Source organism: Pleurodeles waltl, chromosome 2_2, assembly GCF_031143425.1.
Source record: "Pleurodeles waltl isolate 20211129_DDA chromosome 2_2, aPleWal1.hap1.20221129, whole genome shotgun sequence".
NCBI lineage: Eukaryota > Metazoa > Chordata > Amphibia > Caudata > Salamandridae > Pleurodeles > Pleurodeles waltl.
In genome coordinates, this window is record NC_090439.1 from 301,669,175 (window position 1) to 301,689,034 (window position 19,860).

The 19,860-nt window shown below is 50.2% G+C and overlaps 1 protein-coding gene across 2 annotated transcripts in view; it reads left to right on the top strand.

Moving 5' to 3' along the window:
• OTULINL (OTU deubiquitinase with linear linkage specificity like) overlaps positions 1–19,860 on the top strand; it is a 318,990-nt gene that overhangs the window by 196,408 nt on the left and 102,722 nt on the right. The gene's annotated exons all lie outside the window — the stretch shown is intronic.

Sequence of the window (19,860 nt, forward strand, 5' to 3'; positions counted from 1 at the left end):
AGAGTTTGGCGGCTGGGGTTACTCCATCACAAACATTCCAGATATCCTATCCACCATATTACAACTCCATTATAGCCTATGGACATCATAATACAGCGGATGGGATATCTGTCAAGTTCCTGACGGAGTAACCCATCAGCCAGACTAAATTTGGCCCTGATTTTGGGTGAAGGGGTGCCAGGGTACAATGGATTCTATAAAATTCCTGGAAGATGTTAGATTTGCCAGGGTGTTGCTTAGCACCATATTAAATCTTATGAGGGTTGCACTGTCTTGATCTGTTTCTTTTGTGGAGGTTAGTGGTGTTTTGTGGCAGCAAAAATAATTGTTTCTGTTTTGGTACTGGTTACAAAATAATAAAATTGGTTCTAAAATGTGGGATCTTCCATGATATTCATAAACACTAAGGCCCTTATTACAGGTTTGGCCTCCACCAACCCGCCAGTGTTGGTGGTACAGTGGCCACTGTATTACAAGTCACAATCACCATGCCGAGGAAACACAGCCAGAAATTCAACTTTGCTAGTGCCATTGATGGCGAAAGAGCTACTGTCCACCCTCCGGGATCGCCACGCCGACACCATTCTGGCCACCATATTATGAGTCACATTTCAGCACAGCGGAACATGCACAGTGGGAAACCATTGGCGGTGTGCACCGCGGCAGTATAGAAAATCACTGCCAATAAAAGGCAATACCAGATTGGACTGGTCGAATATCCCACACCTGAAATTCATGCACACACTACACACACCTGTTCAGCGCACCATAACACACACCCCCTCACACCCCCGTCTAAACCTTGTGAAAAATACCACAACCCAGAGAAAGACGAACCACTGCACATTGAGCATTTATTTTACACGGTGCACGCACCCCCACAACATGTCACGAAACAAGCACCCATGCTTCACTGACAAATGAGTTGCGGGTCATCTTGGACCAGATCGTCAGAGTAGAGCCACAACTGATGGGAGCACAAGTCCAGCAAACATCTATGGCCAGGAAAACCGAGCTAAGGCAGAGGATTGTCGACAGGGTGAACGCATTCGGCAGCTACCCACACACAATGGAGGACATTAGAAAGAGGTGGAACGACCTCAGGGGGAAGGTCCGTTCCATGGCTTCCAAGAACAACATCGCTCTCAACAAGACTGGCAGTGGACCCCCACCTCCTCCCCTTGACTTGACATCCTGGGAGGGGAAGGTCTTGGCCATCATGCATCCTGAGGGACTGACTGTAATCATCAGAAGGATTGACTCTCGTAAGGAAGCAACCCCCCCGAGCACTAACCACTCCAGTCCTGCATGCCTCCCAAGTACCCACCACTCCCCATACTATCACAAACCACAAGACTGTACCCCACAGTATCACCCCATCTTCCAACTCTGCATGCCACACCACCCCTCTCCCACCATCCACACACGCACAATGCACGCTAAACCTTCACAATCTGTTCAACTACCACTCCCACTCCATCACTACACACACCGGATCCGAGTCACACTCACACCTCACAGTGAAGCACCTGCATGGACAATCATCCCACAGCCTACCCCGACTGCTAGCCAACACCACCTCACTACCTATGGCAATTACAGCAATGTCAAACAGCAAACCCACAACTACATATGATATTAAAAGTATGGCCCAAAGCCCATTCACCATGCAATGTCTGCATTGCTACAAATGTCATAGACATCCCAGGGTAACAACTCCACCCACTACAAGCAGCACACCATGACACTACAACATCATATCCACGTACTAACTCTCACCCTTTCCATCCACAGCTCTCGGGCAGTCATTTGTGTGATGTGGAGGTCTACGAGACATACCACCTGCACATTGGTTGAGTAAAAGGTTTTACAGTTCCTGAACACCTGTTCACTCCTCCTGAGTGGCACCAGGGCAATCTGGGTCCCATCAATAGCCCCGATCACATGTGACACATGTGCTACAGCATAGAAGGCTGCCATTACAGTGGGCAGAACATCACGTTGGGGGAACCTGATATAGCTGCCTATGTTTGAGTAGGGCACTTAGGACGTTCTTCAAGATGTGGCTAAACATGGGCTGGGACACTCCGGCAGCCCAGCACACTCTAATTTGGAAGGACCCTGAGGCAAGGAAGTGGAGGACTGCCAACACTTGTACTGTAGGTGTGATGGCATTGGGAGGACGAATACCAGGCAGCAATTCCAGCTCCAACAGCCTCACAAGCTCCATGATGGTCTGACGGTTCAGCCGATAGCACTGGTTGACATGCCGCTCTTCAAGGGTGGCAAGATCTACCAGGGGCGTGTAGACTGGAGCATTCCTCACCATCATTCTTCCACCATACCTTGGAATAGGAGGGAGTAGCAATCATTATGTGCATTAAGGAGTGTGTGGACGCAGTGGAGCTGTGCACAGCTCACTGTAAAACATCCATGATGCACCTCATAAAACCCCTCTATACACATTGTAGAAGTAAAATGGCAGCTGGTTGTCCTGCATGCACAGGACAGATGGAAGTGAGCAAATCCCGCCGCCGTGAGACGTCATGGCGGTAGACGGTAGCAACCGCCATGCAACTTCTCATTGGTTAACATGATTGCCTATGGGAGACATGAGCCCGTGGTGATCACCGTCGACGGTGATGTCCACGGCGGCCGTTACCGCCGTTTCATGTGCTCCATGTTCACTTGACTCCTGGCACTCGTGCTGAGAAGACCTCCACTGCGTGTGCTGCTGTGTGCTGACTCTGGCAGCCAAGATGCCACGTGCTGCAGGGGATAGGGCCCCAGCCTTCTCACAGGAAGAACTAGCGAAGCTTGTGGAGGGTGTCCTACCCCTGTATGCCCAGTTGTCTGGGGCACCAGGGCAGCAGGTGAGTCCACTGTGATTGTACTGTCTGTGAGTGGTACAAATGTGAACTGGGAGAAGTGACTTGTGGAAGGACCTGGCTGGCGGCTGTGAGTGTAACGCCGCGCTCTGACGCAGCGTCTCTTTCTGTCCTCGCGGGTGGAACGTGCTACCGATATTCGGAGCGCCGTTCCCCGCGTTTTTTGACTAAGCTTTCTGGGAAGCATATATTTTGCTCCCGGTCGCGCTACACTTACTTGTAGCCTTTTTTCTTCTTTTATTGTTGGTGGTGGGTTTTTTGTTGGGCCTTTTGCCTGTTTCTATCCATGTTGTGTCCATCTTGTCTTCTTCGTGTTTTTGTCCCAGTATGCTCTGTTTTTCTTTTATACTACTTCCTTTTTCCTATACTGGTCTATGGGCTTTTCCCAATCCAAGATGGTGTTACTTCCCTTTCCTGTGATGTCACTTCCCTTTTCTCAGTATATAAGTCAGTCAGTCTTGTTCCTCCTTGCGTTGCAAACACTTGCTTCTGGTTGTGCTGTTAGCTCCTGTTCTTTGTTCCTGATTTTTTTGCCTTGGGAGATTTTTGCCTGTTCTTTGTTCCTGCTTTTGCCTTGGGAGATTTTTGCCTGTTCTTTGTTTCTGCTTTTGCCGTGGGATATTTTTGCCTGTTCCTTTTTTCCTGCATTGTACCCTGGATATTGCCTATTTTTGTTTCCTGTTGTCAAGTCCTGTTTTTTCTTGTTTTCCTTCAGGTGTTCCTGTTAGAGTTTTTTTCCCCAGTGTTGGGGTTTTTTCCCTCTGGGGCTCCTTCTGGAGGGTACGGTCTGCTTTGGCGTAGCCTGTCAAGCGGCGCCGTGGCTACTAGAAGGGGTTGCCCTTATCTGGGAGCATCCAGGACTTGTAGAAGACTTGGTGTATTCGCCAATCCGAAATCCAGAGGTGAGAAGTCCAGCGCAGTACGTGACAGATTGCAACGCCAAAAGATTCTGCGTTGCGAGAGCGCCATGGAAGATCCACAGGGAGAGGTGTCAGAAAATGCAAAAGCTATGTTACAGACTGTCCAACAACAAGCCCAAGAGTTACAACAGTTACGGGCAGAGAACACTGTGCTACGACAGGTCTTGTCTTCCCGATCAATGGACATACCACCCGTATCTGCTACTATTCCTCGATATTCCGGAGATCCTTTAAAGATGAAGGAATTTTTGGACGCCCTGACGGTTTTCTTTGCCTTTCGTCCACTCCAATTTTCTTCGGATAAGACTAAGGTGGGCTATCTGATCAGCGCCTTGTCTGGTCCAGCGCTTGCTTGGGCGACTCCTCTGGTTTCTGCAGATGACCCAGTCCTGGCTAACTATTCCGCTTTCCTGACTGTTTTCAAACAAATGTTTGAGAGACCTGGGGTAGAAGCAGCAGCTGAAGAAGCCTTATGTGACATTCAGCAAGGTAATCAGGATGTACTGCAGTATATAACCCGCTTCAAACAGCTGGCAGCTGAAACCTCCTGAGTAGAACGCACCTTCGTAACCCTTTTCCGCCGAGGCCTGCATGAAGAAATTAAAGATGAGCTTGTACACTCTTCCCCAGCTTGTTCTTTGAAAGAATTAATGGATCAATCTATGAACATCGAGTATAGACTTCGAGAGCGCAAGATGGAAAGACGTAGAACTAGAGCTCCATACCAGCCCGGTACCTTCCGTGCTAGCAGTCGGCGAACGGAAGATAGTCCATCTAAAGCCTCTCCACCTCCCCATGAAGAGCCCATGCAGATAGATCTGGTTCGTGGGCCATTGACGGAGTCAGAAAGAGAGGAACGACGATGAAGGGGACTTTGCCTATACTGTGGTAAGGCTGGCCACCTGATCCGTAGTTGTCCGGTACTTCCCTCAAGGCCTGCGGGAAACACCAGCTCCCGTCCCCTGTAAGGAGGAAGGAGACAGGAGGAGCTGAAGTACCATCAATATGTTCCTCCAAAGAAAGCATGTCCACCCTGTTTATCCTCTCGGCCGAGTTACAGAGTTCACAAGATCAAGAACAACATCTTCTGGCTCTCCTTGATTGTGGAGCCAGTGGACTCTATCTGGATGAGACCTGGGCTACTAAGCCCCGCATTCCTAAAGAAACCCCTGAGCAGGTTCACACAGTGGATGGCTCTCCATTAACCTCAGGACCTGTGGTGGCCTCAACTCCTACTCTTTGTTTGACATTTGGGAGGCATCAAGAACACGTTGCCTTTGATCTCATAGCCTCACCAAATCACATCATGATTTTGGGAATTCCCTGGTTAGCTCGACACAACCCCTATATCAATTGGGAAACACGAACTATATCCCTAACGTCTTCATTTTGTCAACAGAATTGTTATTCTACTACTTCTTATTGGACTCCAAAAAGGTCCTGTCAGTCAACTAAGGATAACACTAACTCTATCAATATTATCCAGGGGGTTCCAGATTGTTATCAGGAATATATCAGGATTTTTCAGAAACCTAGTAATCCTATTTTGCCACCTCATCGCAGTTATGACTGTGCTATTCCTTTAATTCCTGATGAAGTCGTTCCCTTCGGTTGAATGTATTCTCTGACAGACCAAGAGAAGAAGGTGTTAAGGGAATATTTAGACGACAACTTACACAACGGTTTGATTGCTCCTTCAACATCCCCCGCTGGGGCTCCTCTCTTCTTCGTCCCAAAGAAGACTAAGGATCTGCGTCCTTGTGTGGACTTTCGTGAACTCAACAGAATAACGATTAAGGATCGATATCCACTGCCTTTAATCAGAGATATACTGGATGCCATTCAAGGAGCCAAGATATTTACTAAATTGGACTTACGGGGTGCCTATCATCTCCTTCGGATCAAGGAAGGAGATGAATGGAAGACTGCTTTCCGTACCTCTTTTGGGCACTATGAGTATCGTATTATGCCCTTTGGACTGACCAACGCCCCTTCTGTTTTTCAACGATTTATGGATTCAGTGTTCTTTGATGTACTCAATCAATATGTAGTCATTTATTTGGATGATATCTTGATATATTCCCGTGATCCTGAGCACCATGTAGATCATGTCCTGCAAGTCCTGGAGAGACTCAAGAAAAACCAATTGTTTTGTAAACCTGAGAAGTGTGAGTTCCATAAATCTGAAGTAAGGTATCTCGGGTTTTGTATTAATCAACACGGAATATCCATGGATCCTGACAAGGTCAGTGCCATATTAGATTGGCCTTCTCCAACGTCCATTAAAGAAACACAATGTTTTCTTGGGTTATCAAACTTTTATCGTCAGTTTATTCAGAACTTTGGCCACCTACAAAGTTTCATAACACAAACAATTAAGAAAGAGAACCTGAAGAAGGGTTTCATTTGGACCAAGGAGGCTGAACACGCGTTTCAAGAATTAAAGACAGCCTTTACCCAAGCACCCGTGTTGCGTCATCCTGACAATACCAAGAAATTTATCGTCGTGACTGATGCCTCAGACAGAGCTATTGGAGCAGTTTTGCTGCAGAAGCAAGACAATGATGGATTGGAACATCCTATCTTTTATCTGTCGCATATTCTATCAGAGGCTGAACTAAATTATTCTGTACTGGAACGAGAACTACTCGCACTCAAAGTAGCTTGTAAGGAATGGAGGCATTTCCTGATGGGTTCCAGAGAGCCCTTTGAAGCTAGGACTGATCACCGTTATCTCAAGTGTCTTCGGAGCTTTCAGTGTCGCAACAGTCGTCAGGCTCGATGGGCTTTCTTCTTTAGCCAGTACGATTTTGTGATCACGTACATACCTGGTTCCCAGAATTTAGTGGCAGATGCCTTATCCCGCAGATATCCTGACATAGCCCAGAACTCCTCTCCACATCTTATTGAGTCTAGCAGGATCATCGGAGTTACTCAATCTTTTCAAGAACGCATTCAATCCGAGTACTGTCTGCTTCAGAATGGGATAAAGTGACTCCTTTTTTGCAGAAGGACAACTACTTCTATCATCAACATGCTCTCTTCCTACCTACCAAGAAAGTGCAGACAGAAGCCCTGCAAATGTGCCATGATTCTCCTATAGCCGGTCATCGAGGTATCAGGAAGACTCAGGAACTGCTTCAGCGATCTTTTTGGTGGCCTTTGCTAAAGACAGACACTGAAACCTATGTGTCAGCATGCCCGGTCTGTGCCCAGACTAAGACACCCCGAACTAAGGTGGCAGGTTTATTAAGACCTTTACCGGTTCCTTCTGCTCCTTGGTGTACTCTATCCACGGATTTCATATGCTCTCTACCTACTTCCTCTGGTAACCAAGTAATCATGGTAACCGTAGATTCATTCACCAAGATGGCCTATTTTTCAGCCTTGAAGAAACTACCAACGGCCCCAGAAATGAGTCGCATTTTTCTACGAGATATTTTTCGCCTCCATGGTGTTCCTCTAGAGGTCATTTCGGACAGAGGGCCTCAATATGTATCTCGTTTCTGGAGAGCCTTTTGTGCCTTCTTTAACATTGAGATTTCTTTATCCTCGGGTTTCCACCCACAAACGAATGGGCAAAATGAACGAGTGAATCAAGAACTTCAGCAGTATCTGAGATGTTACTGTAATGCCACACAAAGCAATTGGTCGGAATATCTTGCTCTTGCCGAGTTCTCCTATAACACAATACATAGTGCGACCAAGACCACACCCTTTTGTTGTACTTATGGATTTTATCTGAGGACTTTCACTACTGTTTCTCGAACATCCTCTTCTGTACCTGCAGTCACTTCTTTTTCACGACAGATCCGTCGAATCCAGGGCCTACTTCACACTACTCTCCTAGCTTCGAAACAAGCTATGAAGCGAAAGGCGGATCGTTATCGGAAAGCCGCACCTTTGTATCAAGTGGGCCACAAGGTATGGCTTTCTTCCAGATTTCTACCATCCCGGTTTTCCACCAATAAGTTCAAACCACATTTTTATGAACCCTTTCGAATTTCGCACATCCTGAATCCTGTAGTTGTGCGTCTCCGCTTACCTCATACCTGGAGGGTTCATCCTGTTTTCCATGTGTCCCAGTTAAAACCCTTTGTCCCTGATCCTTACCATCGCCAGTTCCAACGTCCACCTCCTCTTTCTATCAACGGACAGCTTGAGTATGAAGTCCAGGAGATCTGTGATTCCAGACTTTTTCGACGCAAACTGCAGTTTTTGGTCCACTGGAAAGGATACCCCCTCAGTGACTGTTCGTGGGAAGATGCTTCCTCCGTCCATGCTCCCCGTTTGGTTCGCCTAGTTTTTGACAATCATCCTGACAAACCTGGAGCCTCGGGGAGGGGACCTACTGTAACGCCGCGCTCTGACGCGGCGTTTCTTTCTGTCCTCGCGGGTGGAACGTGCTACCGATATTCGGAGCACCGTTACCCGCGTTTTTTGACTAAGCTTTCTGGGAAGCATATATTTCGCTCCCGGTTGCGCTACACTTACTTGTAGCCTTTTTTCTTCTTTTATTGTTGGTGGTGGGTTTTTTGTTGGGCCTTTTGCCTGTCTCTATCCATGTTGTGTCCATCTTGTCTTCTTCGTGTTTTTGTCCCAGCATGCTCTGTTTTTCTTTTATACTACTTCCTTTTTCCTATACTGGTCTATGGGCTTTTCCCAATCCAAGATGGTGTTACTTCCCTTTCCTGTGATGTCACTTCCCTTTTCTCAGTATATAAGTCAGTCAGTCTTGTTCCTCCTTGCGTTGCAAACACTTCCTTCTGGTTGTGCTGTTCGCTCCTGTTCTTTGTTCCTGCTTTTTTGCCTTGGGAGATTTTTGCCTGTTCTTTGTTCCTGCTTTTGCCTTGGGATATTTTTGCCTGTTCCTTTTTTCCTGCCTTGTACCCTGGATATTGCCTATTTTTGATTCCTGTTGTCAAGTCCTGTTTTTTCTTGTTTTCCTTCAGGAGTTCCTGTTAGAGGTTTTTTCCCCAGTGTTGGTTTTTTTTCTCTCTGGGACTCCTTCTGGAGGGTACGGTCTGCTTTGGCGTAGCCTGTCAAGCGGCGCCGTGGCTACTAGAAGGGGTCGCCCTTATCTGGGATCATCCAGCACCTGTAGAAGATTTGGGGGGTCATTCCAACCCTGGCGGTCGGTGTTAAAGCGGCGGCTAACCCGCCAACAGGCTGGCGGTTAAAAAAATGGAATTCTGACCCTGGCGGAAACCGCCAACAGAAACCGCCACTTTAACACTCCGACCGCCACGGCGGGACAAACAAACAACGCGGCGGTCACCGCCAACAGACAGGCGGGAGTCAATGTACCGCCCACCCTATCACAACCCACCAATCCGCCACCTTTTCCGGGGCGGTAGCCCAGCCGATAAAAACACAGCGGAAACAGACATTTCGAACGGAAAACGCTCACCTCCATACACCCCACGAGGAATCTGGACAGCATGGAACCCGAACTACACATCCTACCAGCTATTGTATTCCTGCTCCTCTACCAGGAGCACGAACGCCGGCGCAGAAGACTACGGTGAGTACTGCACCTACGACACAGGGGTGGGGGGAGGAGAAAATATTACGGGCACACATACGCTACACACCCACCCCCACCCTCACCCACTACAACACACACATCAATGCATAGAAATACATCACTGTTACAACCCCCAAACCCCCCGGAAGAATGCAAAGACAAAATTAAATGATCATAAACAGTCGAATATATTGTATTATTGGCATATAAAAATATCACACATTTAAAACTAATATATACATAAATATTAAAAGTCAGATACTTTTAGCAGTCATTGTCCGTGGACCACTGGGCCCAAATCACATGGGCAAGGCCCACACAGGATACCTGACACCAACGGAGAGAACACTGCAGGGGCATCAGATAGAAAAACTACAGGCACCTCAGGAGGAAGGGAAGGGGGGGCACCTCAGCCACATGAGTACACAACGCCAGATCCACGAGGGGCCTCCATGCCCACTGTCCCATCCTGGGGAGTGCAAAGCCACAGTCTCTCAAGTCCATACAGTGGGTGGCTTGCTCACTGTCCCATCCTGGGGAGTGCAAAGCCACAGTCTCTCAAGTCCATACAGTGGGTGGCTTGCCCACTGTCCCATCCTGGGAAGTGCAAAGCCACAGTCTCTCAAGTCCATACAGTGGGTGGCTTGCCCACTGTACCATCCTGGGGAGTGCAAAGCCACAGTCTCTCAAGTCCATACAGTGGGTGGCTTGCCCACTGTACCATCCTGGGGAGTGGAAAGCCAAAGTCTCTCAAGTGGATGACAGTGTCCACTGGTGCTGGAGGGGGACTGGTGCCCAGATGCTTCGTGCAGCCCTGCCCGACACAGATGCGGCACTGCCCCTTCCGCCAATGGGCTAGCAGTGCTTGAGATGAAGCACCCAGTTCAGCGGTGCTTGAGACGGCGGTGCCCTGTTCAGCGGTGCTTGAGATGAAGGCCCCAGTGCAGCGTTGCTTGAGATGAAGGGCCCAGCGGAGCGGTGCTTGAGATGAAGGGCCCAATGCAGCGGTGCTTGAGACGGCGGTGCCCTGTTCAGCGGTGCTTGAGATGAAGGGCCCAGTGCAGCGGTGCTTGAGATGGCAGTGCCCTGTTCAGCGGTGGTTGAGACGGCGGTGCCCTGTTCAGCGGTGCTTGAGATGAAGGGCCCAGTGCAGCGGTGCTTGAGACGGCGGTGCCCTGTTCAGCGGTGCTTGAGATGAAGGGTCCAGTGCAGCGGTGCTTGAGACGGCAATGCCCAGTGCAGCGGTGCTTGAGATGAAGGGCCCAGCGGAGCGGTGCTTGAGATGAAGGGCCCAGTGCAGCGGTGCTTGAGACGGCGGTGCCCAGCGGAGCAGTGCTTGAGATGAAGGGCCCTGTTCAGCGGTGCTTGAGACGGCGGTGCCCTGTTCAGCGGTGCTTGAGATGAAGGGCCCAGCGGAGCGGTGCTTGAGTGAAAGGGCCCAGTTCAGCGGTGCTTGAGATGAGTGTTCAGTGCAGCGGTTCCGGCCCAGGCATGGATGTCACTCGCCACCTGACATGTGGCTGGCGGGGCCTTCCTGCCCATCTGTCTGTTGGCTTGCGGGGCCCTCCTGGCCTGCCGAACCAAGCCTCTGGGTGTCCTCCTGCACACCTGGGATGGGGCTGGTGGGGCCCTCCTGGGCAGCTGGCCTGCTGCCGGACTTGTCGGGCGTGCTGCCCTTCCCACCCTTCCCTGGTCGTCTGTGGCCCTTTCCCACCTTTGGCGGTGTGCCAGGTGGCACCCCACTTCCAGGCGGAGCCAGGGTAGGGATTTTGGTCCCTGGTGTCCTTGGCCTCTCGCGCCGGGCACTGGTAATCTTTGGGTGTTTTTCCGGGGGTGGGCTGGCCGTGCCTTGGCTCCTGGCAGAACTAGTTGCCCTTGAGGGTGGGGGACTCCACAGTCCTTGGACAACAGTCTTGATCGGTCCTGGTTTGGTGGTGGCTGAGGTGCTGATTGCAGTCTTATGAGATGGACGGGGAGGGGGAGTTGTTGGAAAGAGGTCAAGTTTGGAAAGGAAAATCAATTTGGAAAGAGAGGGACGGTTAGGTGTAGTGGGTATGGGAGTGGAGGAAGAGGATTTGGTTGTAGGAGTGTGAAGTCTGGTGTCTTTGGGTGCAGGTGCTTGGGCTGGAGGCTGTCGTGAGGTGGATGGCTGTTGGGTGGGTGGCTGCCTGCGTTTGTGTGGTTTGGAAGAGGGGGTGACAGACACACTGGGAGAGGACACAGGGGACGTGTAAATGGTAGTGGGGGTGGTGACTGCACGTGTGCGGAGTGTTCTGGTGGGTGTGCTGGTGATGGACGTAGTGGCTGAAGATGTTGTGCATGCAAGTGTGAGTGGAGACGTCACAGGGAGGGGGGAGGGAGACGAGGAGGAGGGCGACACAGTGGAGGCCGTGGCTGTTGGTGTGTCTGCATGTGGATGTTGCTTGTGTGATGTGTGGTGCTTATTTCTGGATGAGCTTCCCTTGGGTGTTGAGGTGTGTGCAGGCTGGTCTGTAGGTGTGTCTGGGATAGGCAGAGGTACAGGGGATTGGGTCTGGGTGAAGGAAGTTGGAGGGGGGAGGCTAGAGTCAGGGGACATCAGTCAGGTGGGTCCTACGAATTGTCTGCAACGGGTACGCCTTATCCTGTCTCTTCTCATCGCACCTTCAAATGTCTGTTAAGTGACTGACAGAGGACATTCTCTACATTTTGTTGCAGGGACTATAGAGAGGGTGCTGGTACCAGAAGAAAGAAGTGGTTATTATTCCTGCCATTTCTAGTGCCCAAGAAGGATGGAGGTCTTTGGCCTATTTTAGATCTGTAGAGAGTGAAGAAGAGGAAGCCGAAGAGGACGACATAGACAACAGGAACACAGTAATAGAGCAATATTTTCAGTGACACACAGGTAAGAGTACACACCGGCATATTACATTTACTTAAAGACTTCTACCTCTCTACTGTCTGACTTTTTCCCCCAGTGTATGGTAACTGTGTTGTGACTTTTCCTTCCGTTTTCAGAGCTGTGGGCCCCACTGCGTGACATCTGCTTTGTTTCCCCATGGACTACAGCTGTATGACAGCGGTTTGTTGGCATCACAATGTGAATAAAATTTTTAACACTGTCATGTCTAATACATTTGTTAAAATCACAGACAGACTCCAGATTGTTTATGTGCAATAAGTGTGTTTATTCAAGTGCTCTAATTTGGATGGGTGGTTGCAAATCGGTGAGGGGTGATGGTGGAGGATTGTCCATGGCAGAGTCCAGACTATCAGGTTCACAGGTGCATTGTCCAATTGCCTGTGGGAAGTGGAGCAGGGGCAGTTTAAGGTTGGACAGGGTGACAATGTGGGACAGTGGGATGACAATCAGGGCGGTATCCTTTGCTGGCGGGGGTCTTGACATGTTACTCTGTCTTCTTCCTGGATCTCAGGGCCCGCTTGCGGGGTGGTTCTCCTTCTGCAGTGGGTGGGGTTCTGGTGGCCTGTTGGTCTTGTGTCGGGGCCTCCTGTCCACTAGCGCCGGCGGAGGTGGTAGCCAGTTCTTGGTCCATGCTAGTGACAGGGCCCCTTTGAGGTGCCACAGTGTTCCGCAATGTGGTGATTAACTCATTCAGGGCCACTACGATGGTACCCATGGCGGAACTGATGTTTCTTAGTTCCTCCCTGAACCCCATATACTGTTGCTCCTGCAGAAGCTGGATTTCCTGAAACGTGGCCAGGACCGTCGCCATCGTTTCCTGGGAGCGGTGGTATGCTCCCATGATGGAGGAGAGGGCCTCGTGGACAGTGGGTTCCCTTGGCCTGTACCCCCCCCTGTCGCACAGCAGCCCTCCCAGTTCCCCTGTTTCCCTGTGCCTCCGTCCCCTGGACCGTGTGCCCACTACCACTGCCCCCAGGTCCCTGTTGTTGTTGGGGTGGTGGGTTAACCTGGGTTCCTGTAGTGGTGGACACACCGCTGATTGACGTGTCCTGGGGACAGAGGTATGGGCCCGCTGGGTGGGTGCTGTGCTGGTGTTCCCAGAAGGGGGAAGGTCTGCTGTGGCCTGTGACTGTCTGAGGGGAACCGACTGTCCCGAGGTCCCCGATGGACCGGGCTGGTCATCTAGATCCAGGGAGACAGAGCTGCTGTCATCACTGTGGGCCTCTTCTGGGGGTGGAGTGGACATTTGTGGACCCTCCTGCGCGGTGACCTGCTGTTCCGTTCCTGCAGGGGTATAAAAGTATGGTTATTGCTTCTGTGTGTGCCAATGGCGTGCAATGGGTGGGTGCCTGTGTACCCCAGTGCTGGCATTCCTTTGTGGGGGCTGTTGTGACGGTGTTTTGGGGGGGGGGGTGATGGGTATGTGCATTGGGCATGCTTTGGTGATGGGTGTCCATGCTTTGGGGCCGCATGCAGGGCTAAGTTTTGGGATGGGTGGGTTGTGATGGTGAGACATTTGCAAGGGGTAGTTGTGATGGGGGTGAGGGTGAGGGTGGGGGTATGAGTTGGCATGCAGGTGGGGTGGGGGGGATGAAGTAGTGAAGATGAGACTTACCAGAGTCCATTCCTCCACCGACTCCTGCGAGGCCCTCAGGATGCCGGATGTTCAAGACTTGCTCCTCCCATGTTGTAAATTCTGGGGGAGGAGGTGGGGGTCCGCCGCCAGTCCGCTGTACCGCGATGTTGTGCCTTGATACCATGGAACGCACCTTCCCCCGTAGGTCGTTCCACCTCTTCCTGATGTCGTCCCTATTTCTTGGGTGCTGTCCCACAGCGTTGACCCTGTCGACTATTCTGCTCCATAGCTCCATCTTCCTGGTAATGGTGGTGTGCTGCACCTGTGTCCTGAACAGCTGGGGCTCTACTCGTACGATTTCCTCTACCATGACCCTGAGTTCATCATCTGAGAACCTGGGGTGTCTTTGAGGTGCCATGGGGTGGTGTGGATGATGTGTGGCGTGAAGTGTGTAGTGATAGGTGGGGTGCTATTTAGTGGTGTGTTGTGTGAGGTGCGTGGAAGTTCTGTGGGTATTGGTATTGTGTGCCTGTGGATGCTTGGTAGTTGACTGTGGTGTCTCTCTCTGGTCTTCGCTCGGGATTTTTGGTCGTAGGGGTTTGTGGGTGATGTGGGTGTGTGTTTTATATTGTATTGGGTGTGTGGGAGTGGTGTGTGTATGTGTATCAGGTGTGTGTGTTTCGAATTGGCCAATGTGGTAATGTTTTGTATGAGTATGTGTATTTCGACCGTGGCGGTGTGTACCGCCAATAGAATACCGCGGTTGAAAGACCGCCGCGTGGATTCGTGGGTCGTAATGGCATGGGCGTATTTCTGTTGGCGTGACGGTGGAGGTTTGGTCATCGCCAGTTTATCGCTGACCTTTGGTGTGGCGGACTTTTGTGGATGTCTGTATTTTGGCGGTTTGCCTGTTGTGGGTCAGAATGACCGTGGCGGTTTACCGTGACCCCGGCGGTGTTATGGCAGTCTTCTGTCTGGCGGTAAGCGCCTTTTACCGCCGAGGTCGTAATGACCACCTTGGTGTATTCGCCAATCCGAAATCCAGAGGCGAGAAGTCCAGCGCAGTACGTGACAGTGAGGACAACTGGAATGTTGAAATGTGCGTATGCTCATGAGATGTGTTGTGTTCAATGCAGTCCTTAAGATGCCATGCTACATGACTGTCTCCTTTTCTCCGTGTCATCCATGCAGGTGAGCGCCCATCAGAAGGAGCGGTGGGGATCCATGCCTGGTGGAGCAACCACTGCAGGAAGCGGTGGGAGGACCTCAGACGCTGGGCCAGGAAGAACGGTGAGGCTCAGCTGGGGATGTCCTCCCAACCAGGGAGAGGTGCCCTTTGAACTCTGGCCCCCTCTTATGTCCCGTATTTTGGCGGTGGCGTACCCTGAGGTGGATGGGCGCTTGAGTGCAGTACAGCAGCCACAAGGGGGTGAGTTCACATTTGTACATAGGTTATGTGGTGAGTGATAGGTGCAGCCTGTGCAGTGTGTGAAGGCTGTGGAATGTGTGCTCGGTAACTACTGTCGGACAAGGCTTGGGACACATTGAGGACGGATGTGATACATACATGTGTCAAAATGCTGTGCAGGATGTGAGTTGAGGTTAACTTAACTGTTAAGTAGTATCGATGACATGGCAACTGTGTAGTGGATGAGCAGGGTATTTTATGTGGACAGGGTCCCTGCTTCTGGAGCTCACACACATTGTAGTCCCAACTATCCAAACAGTGTGGCTCGGGCTATATCCCGATCCGCTGTCTGCTGGCATGTGGTGTATGTGTAGTCTGCGAAGTCTGAGGTTTCACATCACACAGCTGTATGTGCATGGGTTATGTGGATGTGCAAGTATGCCTCCGAACACGCATAGTGTATTTAGTTTGGGTCTTGAGATCGTAAAGAGCCATGACTCAATGGGCTGATTCAGCCATATGTTGAGGGTATGGCTTTCATCCTGTACAGAATTGAATGTGTGTCAGCATGAGTGGAACACATGTGCATGACTCTGGTGGCATGCATGGTCTGTTATTGGAGTGGCATGTGTGATTGAAGGCATTTCATGTAATGACATGGCAGTAGAGTATGTTGTAGTGACTTGAGTGTGGCTGTTGTGCTGGCATTGACCAATTGCTCCCTGTCTCTCTCTCTCTCTCCTATCTTGTCTCTCACTGGCCCACCCTTCCTCCCTCTCCTCCTCTGTCTTTGTGTGCATCAGCATCATCTGGCGAAGGAGAAGGGTCACCGGCGAGTGGGGAAGCTGCATTCCACGGGACCCAGGAGGCTGATATCAGCGGAGCCGAGGGGACCAGTGGGAAGGAGGATGAGTGGAGCACCACGGGGGAGACAGGAACAACTACAGCATCATCAAATTCTTCCTCCGATGGTGACTCCCTGGTGGTGGCGGAACCTTCAGGCCCTATGCCTGCACCATCCTTGTCTGCCACCCCCCTTACCAGCACTGCCCTCCCTGTAGCTCCCAACCCAGTTGCCCGTGCTCACTCACCTAGAAGGGTGGGCATCTGCTTCGCCCCAGTCACCTCTGCCTCTGCCCAAGTCAGCCCTGCTGCCCTCAATAAGGAGGCTATTGACCTCTTGAGGTAGGTCCATCTCTGTTGGGTAGACAACCATTGTGAATGCCATCCAGGGACTTGCATCCCAGATACAACAGTCAAATGCGTTCCTGGAAAGCATTCACAGTGCCCTCTCTGCCTTTCAGAGATCGTTTCAGGCTCTGGCCTCCTCAGTGACGGCAGCCAGTGTTCCTTCTTCTTCCATCCCCCCCTCCACCTACCTGTTCCCACTCTCACATCCCTCTCCCATTTCCCATCCAAAACACACTTTCATACCAGCATGCATCCCCTCCAACAGACCCAGAGAGCAATGACAGTCATATGCACCACAAACGCCACCACCCCCATGCACACACTTACCATTCAGACGCACCCACAACAACATACACTCCCTTCACTGACTCTCCCACCTACCCCCTCACAGACACATTGCCACTAAAACCTGCAGACACCGCATCATCAGTCCCAGGTTCAGCCATATGTGCTGTCACTGCCACCGTCATCACAACAGCAGACCCCCATATGTCCACCCCATACACCACATTTGCACGCACCACAACAGTCAATACTACCACATGCAGCACATCCACCCTACCTGCACACACCACCCCAACATTCACTCACGCATCCCCCTGCCATCTCCCTGTGTCTCCTCCACTCCTCCTCCCAGAACACCTATACACCCTCACTCATCCACCCAACACACACCCAGCACACACGTCATACACCCACGCATCAGCACCCAAATCACATCCATGTACACACCTGTCAACCAACCCCTCTCCCTCCACTCCCAAACACCTTACCCATGACCTACCAGCTGCCCCGAAAAAAGATTCCTACATGAGGTTTCCCTGTTCCCATCCCCTGGTCCAGCCCCTGTTCCCCCCCCAGACACCCTCCTGCCCTTCCCAGACCCCTGCCTTCCACCTCCCTGTCCTCCTCTGGATTGAGCCATGCCCCACAGGCAGCAGTGTGAAGTGCTGCTACGACAAGCAGCCCTGCCCCTCACACCTCCAGGCCTGGTACCACTCCATCTGGGTCCCCTGCTGTCATGGCCTCCACTGCCGTCCCACCAAAGAAGGCAGGAAAGAGGGGCAAGGCTCAGGCGTCCCTCAGAAAGCAGGACAGTAAGGTGGTGAGGCCTGGAAACAAGAGGAGGGTCCCCTCATCCAAACCATGTTCACAATTCCCCCTCAACCTCCATCCTTGAGGTGCCTACATGTCCCATTGATCCATTGATGGCCCTGTCCTGTGGAGGTCTGCACATTGCAGTCAGGAGTCAAGTTGGGCACTCCTCAAATGCCCAGTGTGCCCGGGTATTTGGACACTCATGCACTGGCCCTTGTAGCATTATGTGAATAGTTATTTTCTTTACTGTTTTTATATATATAATTATATTTATCTACAACGACACCATTGATGCTACATTGCTTGTCTTGGCTTTCCTTGTGCATGTATGTGTGGTGAATGTGTGTGTGTGTCCTAATGTCCTTCCCTTCAGTGTGTGCTAGGCTGGGGTACTTACGGCTGGTGTCTATGTCAGCGTCACTGGTTCTGGATGTCAATCGCGAGCAGGAGCATTGGAAAGACTTGCTATTTGCATGCCATGGCGCCTACGGACATGCCTGTGTTCTAGAAGGTTGGTGCTTCCTTTTATGCTGTTCGTTTCCACCATGGTTTTTGCATCGGTTAGACCGCCCCGGAAGTCCTGGCAGTGTGCAACTTCATAAAATGGTGGGTGGAAACCGTGTGACCGCTGGCCTGAAGGGGCCTTCCGCTGGCAACAGCGGTCCATCCACAATGTCAGTCCGACGCAGAAACTTGACTGTGTTCTACAAGTGCCTTCTCAGTACTTGTAATATGGCGGTCTGCACCACCAGGCCCGTGGTGGAGCGACCGCCATCTTCACCGCGGTGGTCCACTGACCGCCAAACTCGCAATGAGGGCCTAATTATCTCCACCAGTGTCCTGGATCCCAGAACACCTTTCCAAGACTGACAGAAATACATTTTTATTTAAGAAACCATGCCTATGAGCAGATGAATGTTGTTTGAATGTTTTATGAATAAATCATATATAGATGATTTGCATAGAAAATCCCCTAAAAACCCCAAGCTGTTTTTTTGAGAGAAAAAAAAATAACATGTGGCGAATCATTGTTACCTAACATAATATTTTATCCCTTTTCAAAAGCAAATCATTGAGTTGAATCCCTAACAAAGGCATGCAACAGTGTTAACCCTAGTTGATGCCTTCAAGATCATACCCTCAATGAAGACTCTTGGTGTGGGACCCAGACTCTGAAGAGGTTTTCAAAGCTGATAGTCAAATTTAGATACATTATTTCAGTTTCAATAAGGATAATTAATGCATAAAACTGTGTCTTAATTTTGAGGGCAATATCAAAGGTGAGGGTGTCAGCTATGAAGTAGGGGTGATGACCTTTTGACATTAGTGTGGAGTATAGACTGAGGGCAGGGATTCTTGATCTTAACATCAAAAAGGCACACTATGAGTGTTCAGTTTTATTACTGCCATTTGGTACATCTGTCCCATCATGTTACTTACAGAAGGTATCAGAAAAGCTGTGAGGTAAATGGAAACCTACAGCTACAGTATGTAAATGTTAGATATCTCTTTGAGGAGACCCCCACTCTATTAATCTGAAATAAGACTTTAAATTAGGGATCATAAAATATTGAGATGTTCCTGACATGTTTTTCTAACGTTCTGGGAAGCCATACAGACATGAAGCAGTACATTGACAAACATTATGAAAAAGCTATAAATATAGATATATTTGCTATAATTGCCTGATTTTGTGGCTATGGGAGTTTCTTTATGCCAAAAAAGCATAGAAGGTTAACCTATTGGTTCTAATTCGAGAATAATATTAAGAATGAGAACATATATTCAAACCAGAAAGGATTCAAATGGACTCAATTTCACAGACAAGATCGTGGAATGTCTCAGTTACCTTATTTGTAGTGGGCACAATCCAAGTATCCCTATGAGCACTTTTCCTTAGCAGGTTTCATATCAGTACATATGTGGGATGTTGAATGTGTGTGCGTATGTGTGTCTGTGTAAAATATATATATAATGCTTGGATCTAGTGGCACAGTGAGCCGGGAACCCACATCTGGCCATACCCGGAGTACTTTGGGCGGCAAATACAAAAACAAGAATGTGATGGATGGAATGCTTGAATTAATCTCAGCCACTGGCAATCACTCTGGGCCGCATCCCAAGCCATTTTATTTGCCCACCATGCCACCCCAGTTTGGACCCAGGAATATGCAAATCAGTCTTGACCCTGCTCCCCATGGGAACAGTCCAGTCTGAACTAACAGGTCAGATCCTCCCTTGGCAGGAAACAAGCATCCTGGGACCAGTTTTGGGGTATCACCCATCATCAGCCACAGTAGCTTGAATCTAGTGACACAGTGGCCCAGAGACCCACGTCTGGGCATACCCG